The 10,820-nt window shown below is 40.0% G+C and overlaps 1 long non-coding RNA gene across 2 annotated transcripts; it reads right to left on the bottom strand.

The window, feature by feature from the left end:
- Positions 1-3,937: 3,937 nt before the first annotated feature.
- On the bottom strand, positions 3,938-8,216 carry LOC130140494 (uncharacterized). 2 transcript variants are annotated; one of them, XR_008818483.1, is made up of 4 exons: positions 8,080-8,216; positions 5,187-5,245; positions 4,255-4,296; positions 3,938-4,134 (listed from the first exon to the last, which is right to left on the bottom strand). It is a non-coding gene; the product is annotated as an uncharacterized LOC130140494 (long non-coding RNA). The 2 variants fall into 2 exon arrangements; XR_008818482.1 differs by lacking the exons at positions 5,187-5,245; positions 8,080-8,216 and having other exon boundaries at positions 4,255-4,529.
- Between the last annotated feature and the right edge of the window lie 2,604 nt (positions 8,217-10,820).

Here is a 10,820-nt window from a genome sequence, read left to right as displayed (position 1 = left end):
ACAAAATAAGTCTCCAAACCATTAGTCAAAATCTTAAAATTATGCAGATCCACTAAAAGTTAGTTGAAATCCTCTCTCCCTCCTTCTCACTTACACTCAATCCCTAGCATTAACAATCATCACCGGCTGCAGAGTTTACGCCACCAAGAGCAAACTCGTCACAAGCCTCATATGTTACCTACCTAAATCTTTTAATTCTCAAAACTAGTCGGCAATGCCCATCTAATGCCAATCCACATAATTAGCCACAGTTGTTTCCTACGGATCTTTGTTAAAGTCTCAAGTAAAAGCCAAAGTTCAGTTTTTGTATATATTGAGTAACGAAATGACCCTTTGTTTAAGGCATTAGTCAATTGACCATGATTAAAAAATAACTAAAGAGTTGGACAAAGTGAGACAATTAATGTAGTGAGCAAATTGAAAGAATGAAAGAACACAGGACATAGCTTGACAAACTCAAATTTTGAGATGCAAAGTGTAACTACACCAAATAAAAACAAACAAGATTCCTTTCAACTCCAAAAATCATAAATTAACAGTCGCTAGAATTTGTCAACAAATCAATAGTATGACTGAGAAAAAAAGACGACATTCTAAGAATTCAGATATATAGACGCACGCACGCATTTAAATCCAACAACCATGACAATAAAAGTGAAGCAAAACCTGGAAGCACAGCTAGTTCGCGACAGCGCAATACAGCGACTTCATGGAAATTCGTCTTCCAGAGAAAGGGAAAGGGACAAAGAGAGAGAGAGGGTGTAACCTGGACTTCTTGGAGAGGAGCTTGTTCTCGTTGATCTTGCGGCCGCCGCCCTTGGTGGTGTTGCTGGCTCCGTCCTTCCACTTGTCCGGCACTATCACCTGAACCCAAAATTCAGACACCCAATCAAAGACACCCAACACGCACGAAATCCGCAGAACGCGATTGATATCACGCTCCGCAGCTGCTTTGTACAAGCAATTCGTTCCCTTCGCCGGAGCGCAAACGGAAGGGCGGGAGCTCGCGAGCGCAAGCGATCGCGGAGTAAAAGAGAGCAGATCGAGGACGCTAGGGCAAGCGGAGCGAAAAGGACAACAACAGAGGCGAACCCTAACAGAGGCGTTGCAGAGCTAGAGAGAGAGAGAGAGAGACCGACCTTGAGCGACGGAGACGGCGACGGCGACTAGCGAAGGATGCAGAGAGATGATCGACGGGGGTAGAGACGAAAGCAGATGAGGCGAGGCGATTGGCGATGGCGATTGGCGACTGACTCAGTCGGACTTAGAGTCTAAGAGAGGGAGATGGGCCGGCCCAGAGTGTTAATGGGTCAGCCTGACCCACCCAACCCTAATGAAACCCCAAATTTTAGGGCTATATTCGAAGAAGATTAAGACCCGACCCCAAAATACCCCAAATTTTAGGGCCGGACCGGGTCGGCGCAGGTCGGGCTGGGCCGGCCCGGGTTTTATTGACACCCCTAGCAGGGGGCAGGTCTGCATGGCAGGGGACGTGCGTGAGGGGATGTGTGCATGGGGGAGGAGAGAGAGAGAGAGAGAGAGAGAGAGAGAGAGAGAGAGAGAGAGAGAGAGAGGACAAAAGTTAATTTTTGTCCTCGAATGCGATCCAACGGTCACGATTCGAATCCGAAAACGATCTAACAGTCCACAAAAATCCTAAATAATAATTAGGAGAAAGGGCCAAAAGAAAATAGCTAAAACACACTACGAAAGAGGTCTACTAGTCCAAATCCGCACCCGGTCAAAATTTCACTTTTCACATATCCCAGACAATATCGAGGCTGGCCACAATAATATCAATACCATCCAATTAAATTCGTTCCGGAACTCCGAGAAATTCGACACCAAAGTTTGGGCTTTAAATAACAGCCAAATTTGATCGAGTGCGATTCTAGCGAAATCTCTAATTTAAAAAGAAATAACCCAAGAGTGATCAGTTCCGGACGAGATTTTGTTATAAGCGCACTGACAAAATACACGTTTTATAAATCTCAAAAATGGATCGAAATTCGGAATGTCACAGCTTTCTAATTAAGGCAAGACGCAAGCACTCTAATTATGTCTAAATATTTTCGTGAAAAAAAAAAAAATTCATTCATTTTTATAAGGGATATAAACGATCATTATTGAAAAATTATTTTCTAAATCATTTAGTTTTTGCAAAACAAACAGAGTTGATAATATCCCATCTTTATTTTCCAAATAGATATCAAACACTAAATCAATCGATCACAGACACATGTCTTGTTTGAAATGAAGACCTGCCTGGTTCAATTCTATTGGTCTGAGTTGGCATAAGTAGTAGCTGTGAATTTATAACGTGTTTAATCTCATCCTTTTTACCTGACCTGTTGTAATATTGTGTAAATGGTAGAGATCAATGACTACTTGCGTGACATCTTCTCTGGAGGTCATAATTGTAGGTCTTAACAAGGTGATTTTTGCTTAAATTGTGTTCATTGGGAACCACCTCCTTAAACGTTTCCGTTAGATGAAAATCTTGGCACTTAGTTCGACAAAATGTAATACCATGTTACACGAAAGAAGACGACTAGTGGGCGTGAAAGTGCCCAATGAGTCGTCGTATCCATCATCAGCTATATTTTTATAAATAGTGTATGTTGTTAACATACGGATGGTCATTGGACTTCCAAAGCCATCAAACTACTCATGAACGAGAATTCATTGCTATTCTAAAGGGGGAAAATCGTACTTTTTCCACCATGACCACAAGGTGTTGCTCAAATCTGCCTATAATAAAAAAAAATTACATATAACATTGTCGGGCCAACTCAATCAAACCATATCAGATTTCATAATTAGAAAGTCTTGTCCAAGCCTAAGCAAAAATGCCTTTCAAGCCAATGTGGCTCAGGCGGACTGATGGACCACTCCGTCATCAAATCTACCTACCACCTAACATTCAAGTTTACTAGGGCCGTTCCTCTTCTGCAAACAAAAGGACTTTGGGAGCAAACCTTCTCTACACCTCTACACCATACACTACAGTTGAGTTTTTTTTCCAATAGTTTTAGCATGAGATAGCTCTTCTCTATGGGTCGATAATCCGAATGGTTTTCCATAAGAAACCTTTTAACCCACCCTATGGTGACCTATTCCTCAAGAAAGTATTTTTATGTGTTATTTACAGAGTTTATGTGGTATAACCGACATCCATTCATATCATCCGCATGATATACGTCTCACCCAGCATGGCGCTAAAATTTTTTAAGTTACTCATTTTTAATTGACTTTTTACGCTACTTGATTACTTGTCGTTATCACGCAGTCTAACCGTCGTGTCAAACCCCTTCTCCTTTTCCACACTTTTGGGATACAAGAAAAATGGCATTGAATCACAAGCTCTGGCTGAGACGACTCTCACTAGCAATAAACGAAAGAATTAATAACAAAAAAAATGGGAGCCAGCCATACTTGCAAACATAACATATTACGAACGTTATTGGTTATATCTAGACTGCAAGCTAAACCAGCAAAGGGGCTTCGAGTAAAATGGGCTTTTAATCAAGTTCTTGATCCCGACTGGCCCAAAAAGAAAAAGTTCAGCACTTCTTTTCTCCCTCATCTTGGAAAGGCTGTACTCGATGCAGGTGAGCCCAACTCAAGAGAATGATACGCACAAATTGGTCATTATAACTAGGGGTGAGCGGTTCCAGGTTCCGGGTAGGTTCCGCCTGGAACCTGGAACCTACCCTCGGGTACAGGTTCCTTATTTTTTGGAACTTGGAACCTACCCGTCGAAACGTGGAACCTGGAACCTACCCTGTCACAGGTTCCAGGGTCGGTTCCAGGTTCTAACAGGTTCTTTTTACCGGACCATAACAAGGATAGAGCAGAAAATTAAATTTTGGCCTTCCATTGGACCATAGTAAGTGATTATTTACGCAAGCATAAGAAGCGAAAAAGATCAAATCAACTAATAAAAATTTGTCACCTGAATCTCAATCATTCAAAGTACTACATGATTGGAGAACCAGCTACAGAGACCCCGTAAAACCACAAAAGACATAGAAACTGTTTCCACAACTTCAGCCTCATTTGTATTCCAATGCTTAGCGATATTCTCAGATAGCGGATCATTGGGGTTTGGAGCGCTCAAAAAAAGCTTGAATGCTGCAGAACAGTACATCAGAAAACACTTCCATCGGCTACCAAGATGATTAAAAGAAAAATCACATTAAGAATCAGATGGATATTCCAGCCAAAAAAAGAAAAAAAAAGTTGTAATAGTACCTTTTCAATATTGGGATGGTATATTTTTGTGAGAAACCTAACCTGTGGCACAAGTAATGATTAGAAGCTAAACCCCACGAGTCACCACTATTTTTGGATAAAGCAGTTGAAAACCTCAGGACAAATAAAAACTTCAAAGTACTTAAGTGAAGACCCAGGAGTCAGCAACGCTGGCAATGTCCAGCTTCATTTGAGAGTTATCTAAGCAACCATATGCATATGTTCGCACAACCAATCAAATCAATCAGAATAGCTAACAGATGAACCGTAAAAAGAGTTACTCGGACAAGCAACATGCAGACTAGAGGGAGCCACTCAGCAGTCAGAATGAAGCGAAATCCAATATGACCTACAGCAGTAAGCCAATCAATTTTTTTGCCTGCCACCTGAGGCAAATCCTACTCCACTTTAAACATGGTTCACTGCGGACAACTAAAGCTACCCAAAAATCAACAACCCCTTGGAACTATCTAAGGAAGACCAAAACGATTCATAAAAATTGACTGTGATTGCTAAACTTTCTAGATAGCAGAAGTGAGCAAAGAGTCGAGACACAGTTTTGACAGAAATGCAAAGGCTCTAGAAACAAGAGGAAAGCCATTACCCCACCATGAACCCGAGAAAAAAAGAAAAAGAGAGTTTGAAACAATTACAAAGGGAAAGATGAATCAATGTCCTATTCATCTATTTTTTTTAGGTAAGCAAGTTACTGTCTTTAAACTAGCATGTAACTTTCATTGTCAACACCAAGGCATAAATTGATTATGTAGCTTTCACAACCCATTTACAGACACAACCCATTTACAGAGCACTTGCAATCTAGCACCTCTACTTGATTGAGATTCTGTGCCGGAAAGAACCAAGCAGCAGATACCATGACGATAGAAGTTACTATATATTGAAAGAAAAGACCGTGCTCAAGTGAAAATTACCTAAGGAGCAGCCATAGGATATTCTTCAGGCAAAAACAACTCTAGTTTGAAAACTCCTCCTGCAAAAAGATTGCAAAAAGACAAGCAAACAAGTTAACTAAGAAATTAGTTATGACAGAACAAATTTTTTAGGAACCGCCGGTTTGAGTGCAAGTTAACTAAGTTAGATTCTCCGTCAAATTTTTATTTAAAATTTTCACCAATACTTGCAGAAAACACAATTTAGAAAGAGCTTTCCAGCACCTGCTTCATATTTTCCATTTTTAGTTCATTAATCACGGCTATATATTCGCTTTTACATAAATGGCTACCATGAAGATGGACATGCGCAATAAATTTAAGGAGAACAGAAGAGGTAACTCACAATGAATGGAATGAATGCTATCCAGAGGTATGTATGCCAGCCTGCACAAAGAAAAGTAAAAAGCAGAGGTCACGTGATAACAATCATAATATCCGGCCACACTCAAATACAGAAACTGTGCAAAAGGCACTTGTGAGAAAATAATGTGCATAAATTGGACCCAGCAAGTCTATGGCTTTCAACATGACACTTTTATACACTCAAAGCAGATGAACCTCAAAAGCATCACTAAAAGATTAAATATTGGCATGCATATCCATGAAGACAAGCATGGCGATAAATAAACAATTTCATTAATGCAGATTGTTATAAAAGAACACTTATGGCCATTAAAGAAATCAAATAAAATAAGTATTAGAAAGCCTCACCACATATATTCATTCTTCAACTGGTAAACTCTATTTACCGACGATAATCTCCTCATCAAGACAATCCATATCTAAAAAAAAAACGAGACTAAATTAAATATTCACTTATTAGATATATAAAAGGAATTACAATATATAAAGATATAAACATCACTTACCCAACTCAAATTTTTTCTGCATTCTCAATGCACTCTTCAACATTAATCGACACACGAACGGCTCTCAACCAATCTTGAGTGCAAATCAAAGCTTCCACTACTTTGGGTGTCAAAGAACTTCGAAAGCCATCAAGCACCCGACCCGATGTACTAAAAGTCGACTCTGAAGCAACAGTAGTTACGGGAATAGACAAAATATCTCGAGCCATCAAAGATAGGATCTTATATTTTGAGCCGCTAGTCTTCCACCACATCAAAAGGTCAAGATCAAGAATATTTTCATTTTTATCCTGAAGATACCGATCAAGCTCAGATTTGTTGTCATCGCACTCTGTTTGATTCGAGTGCATAAAGGATTTCCGAAAAGCTTGGGGGTCATACTTCTTCTTACCTTTGTTACCATCGACATCGGTATTGGAACCACTACTACTTGCACTCAAATTTTGGACACCAAAATTTCGATCACTTGCAGCAAGAGAAGATTGCTCATAAAATTCATACAAACGCTCCAATGCATCCTTCACCTTATAATGCATCTCATTAACTTTTGATTCATCATCATAAATTTGTCCATACAAGAAATTCACATAATTCAACTTGGCTCTAGGATCCAACACAACCGCAATCAACACCATCATATTAACTTTATCCAAACTTCCATAATATTTGTCAAATTTTTCTTTCATTTTCCTACCCATAGTTTGAAGTTTAGTATCTGAAGCATCCGCCGCCACATCTTTTAGATATTTATACAAAAAAGCTATCCCATCAAAGTAATCATTTGAAGTAACATATGAACTCCCCGACATCCAATTGGTGGCATCATAGAATAGTTTTAGAAATTCCGAAAGAACAATAGCATTTTTCCAATCATCATCTTTAGGAAGATCATCATTAAGCTCACTCACAAAAGATGGATCGTCTTCTTCCATCGTTTCAAAAGCTTTTCTGAATTTTATGGCGGTGTCTAACATGTGGTAAGTGGAGTTCCATCTAGTGGCGACGTCAAGAATAACCGAACCCTTGTAGGTGATCCTTTCACCCTCAATGCAAGATTGAAATGTTTTGGTCCTCATAGGAGATTTCCTCACATACCTAACCACATTTCGGATACGTGCAATAGATTCACGTACCGTAGTCAAGCCGTCTTTAACAATCAAATTTAATATATGAGCGGTACACCTCATGTGTAAAACACTACCATCTAAGATCAACAACCCTTCTCTTGAAAGTCTTTCCTTCAAATAAGCAATTGCAACATCATTCGAACTAGCATTATCAACGGTGATTGTGGACACCTTTTTTTCTATTCCCCACTCAAAGATGCATTTCTCCACCATTTTTCCAATTTCCCTACCCTTGTGACTATGCATCACCACAAAATTGATGATTCTTTTATGCAACTTCCAATTTTCATCAATAAAATGTGCAGTGAGACACAAATAATTCAGATTTTGAATGGAAGTCCATGTATCAGTCGTGAGTGCGATCCTAGAATTAATCTTACCAAAGTAAGTCTTCAAACAAGTTCTTTCACAGAAATACAGCTTCATGCAATCTCTAGCCACTGTAAAGCGTGATAAATGTTTGAAGAGAGGTTGTAACTCAGTGACAAACTCACGAAATCCAACACGCTCAACCAAGGAAAAAGGTTGTTCATCAATTATGATGAACCGAGCAAGCATTTCCCTAGAACGTTCTTGATTAAATGACCATGTCAACAAGACACTACCGGTACTTGAATCTCCCACTGCCTTACCAGCCACGTCTACATTACGTGGTGCAAAGAATTTCTGCCTTTTATCTACATTGCGAGGAAATTTCTTGCATGTTGTCAAGTGCTTCCTCATTGCGGAAGTACCGTTAGCAACACGGTACTTTAACACAGACTTACAATGAATGCACTTCACTTGATATGTTTTTCCATCATTATCTTTGATTCTCTCATAATGATTCCAACAATCGGATGTATACTTCTTATCACAAGGAGGAAGACCAAGTACCTTGTTTCTCGCACTCATGGTATTAGATGCCTCTTCTTCATTTTCATCACCCGACAATTCCAATTCTGTGATTGGAGTCATCTCCTCACATCCCTCCACCTCCATTGACATGTTATCTTGATAAGTCAAGCAAACAACACGAAAACAAATTACCATCCGCAACATCAAAGAGACCAGCACACATAATGAAAATCACAACTATACACTAAAACTAAGATAGGAAGTTGAAGGAAGAAAAGGGCAACACTGACGGACCTAATTCACCCAATTCAATCTTAATTTTCAACCCACTCAGAACAGCCGAAAGGGGTAGTAGCTCAACCAGAACAGAAATCTGCAATAAAAGATCTCAGATAAACATGAGAGAGAGAGAGAGAGAGAGAGAAGGGGGGGGGGGGGCGGAAGGGAGCTCTACCTCGGGGTTTTATAGATCTACAACTGAATCTGATATAGCATCCTTAACCGCTGCAGCTACGACTTTACATGTCCTTTCATCTTTATACAGTTTTCCTTTACCAACAGATTATAGCCTGTAGAGGAGTTGCATGGAAAAAAAGACAGCTCTTCATCTGTATCTAAAGAGTATAGATGAATTATGACTCACACTTTGATCTAATGGGTGACTTCACTCCTCAAATCAAAAGCTCGTACTAATGACTAAGGCAACAACCTGCTTTTTCTATGGTTCATCAAAAGATACTTCCTATGGGACAATACAGATATACTTTAAAAAGAAAAGATCAAAAGCATGACATAAGGCAAAGTGCTAGAAGGAAGAGATTCTAATCAACAAATTGCACCCCAGTATTGTGCTGGCTCAAACTCAACTTGGTCCATATACAAGTTCGATTTGGTGTGATTTTCAATACACGCTTCTAGAAATGTAGTTTCCTGGTATATTTTTTCAAGTTGTCACATCCTAATATGGAGGAGCAACATACTGAGATGTTTTGTCCTCAGCATATAGGGCATTTGTTCCATGGTATGAAAAAAATGTCAACCAAAACAGTTAAAAGTTGAAGCTCATAAATGTAGAAAAGCCAATGAGCTTGATTATCAGCATTTGTGGAACTGTCTTAGCAAGGCTTTTGGGACAAAATCTTACTAGGTTGGACAGCTTCAAATAAACTCTGTGAGAGAAAGGCATAGTAGTTTGCCAGTTATGGTGTTCAAGCTTATGCCTAAAAGGATTAAAGCAACATCCAATGTACTACAGATACACAACTTCTAGCACGTCATAACACAGAAACAAGTTTCCTTTCAACAGACTTCTGGACATTGCTATTGTTCGACAAGTATTATTAAGACAATCATCTCCTATAGAGAGGAATGCACCTGAATAGAGATAAGAGAGGAGTCTCCTCATCCAACCACAAGGCAAACACAAAGGCCAGCGTGATCCAACTTCACCCCCACCTCTAATGAGAAAAGGAGACGGTGGAGCACACAGGAGTCCCAATATTGTAAAACAAAGAGACCCATGCAAACTCTGAAATGCTAATGATTTTCAGGAGAGAGAGAGATGAGGTGAATGATAACAGAACAAATCATTTTGAGAACCAAAACCATTAACCAATTAGCTAATTCGATCTTTTCATTAAGCTATCTAATCTGATGACAAAATTAATTGCCACTATAAACTTCTGCAAAGAGCTAACGATAGGATCTACCGCGTAGTTCCTGTAAATGCACTATAAACATCGAGATAAAAACTGTAACTTACATTAACTAAATTAGCCAATCTCAACATACCTTGATCACACGGACCTTGATCACACGGACCTGCAAAGGCAAAACAGAACATTAAAATCGACGTCAGACACAATATCATGTTTAAACAACCAAGAAATTCCGCCATTGCCACCACAGCACAATAGAAGCAATGTTGTCTACACATACATATCATTCAAATTTCAAGTACTAAAAGGAAATACCATCTTGCAGCCAAATGAACACTAAGATGATACCTTTGTCCTCACGGAAAGCGGATTCGCAACAACGAATTTGAAAAACTGAGGAAGATATTTTCTTTCTCCATCACCATCAGAATACAATGCTGTGCAAACCAGGCTGAAGAAGAAGATCAGCAAAAAAGATAAGATGCGCAAGTTCAAATCACAGACACCTTTGCACACCTAATTGAAAGTACGTCATCAAAACAAAGTATAGCGAAACTCACGTGTGAGCTCCAAGTTCCTTCACATCGTGTTCCACAATAAAATCATAACGCCCTCCTGCACGTATCGTTTCCACCGGAGCCTTGGAAGTATCCAAAAGCAAAATCCACTGCTTCTCAGTTTTGAATTTCCGCAACAATCAGGGTGGTCCTTGACTTTGGCAAGAACGAGATCGCCCAAACTCAACCGACGCTTACTCTTGTCCTTGCTCGCTCCCTTCTTGCGCCCTCTAGCCAGAATCGGAAACCCTAGAAAAAGCAGAGACCGCGAACGAGCCAGACCGCGGTTGATGAAGACAGAGGAAGAGCCGAGGCGGACGCCGAAGGGAGCGAGGAGAGGCGAGACGATCTCGTCGAGTCGTGGGTGTTGGGAGTGGGAGAGACTACCAAGAGAGAGCGCGATGGAGGAGTGACCGAGCGTGGGGAAATTTGGGAATAAACTAAGGAAGTTAGGGTTTTTACTTTTTAGCAAGGGAGAGACCCGGTTCCGGTTCCGGTTCCGGGTCCGGTTCCGGTTCCTATAGGAACCGGGAACCGAAACCGGAACCGACGGTTCCTAAAAAAT

This window comes from Syzygium oleosum, unplaced genomic scaffold, assembly GCF_021117445.2.
Source record: "Syzygium oleosum isolate NSW1041296 unplaced genomic scaffold, Sole_v2.1 Sole_v2.01, whole genome shotgun sequence".
Classification (NCBI taxonomy): Eukaryota; Viridiplantae; Streptophyta; class Magnoliopsida; order Myrtales; family Myrtaceae; genus Syzygium; species Syzygium oleosum.
Note: the sequence above shows the minus strand (reverse complement) of the source record. Positions and strands in the feature narration are given on the sequence as shown.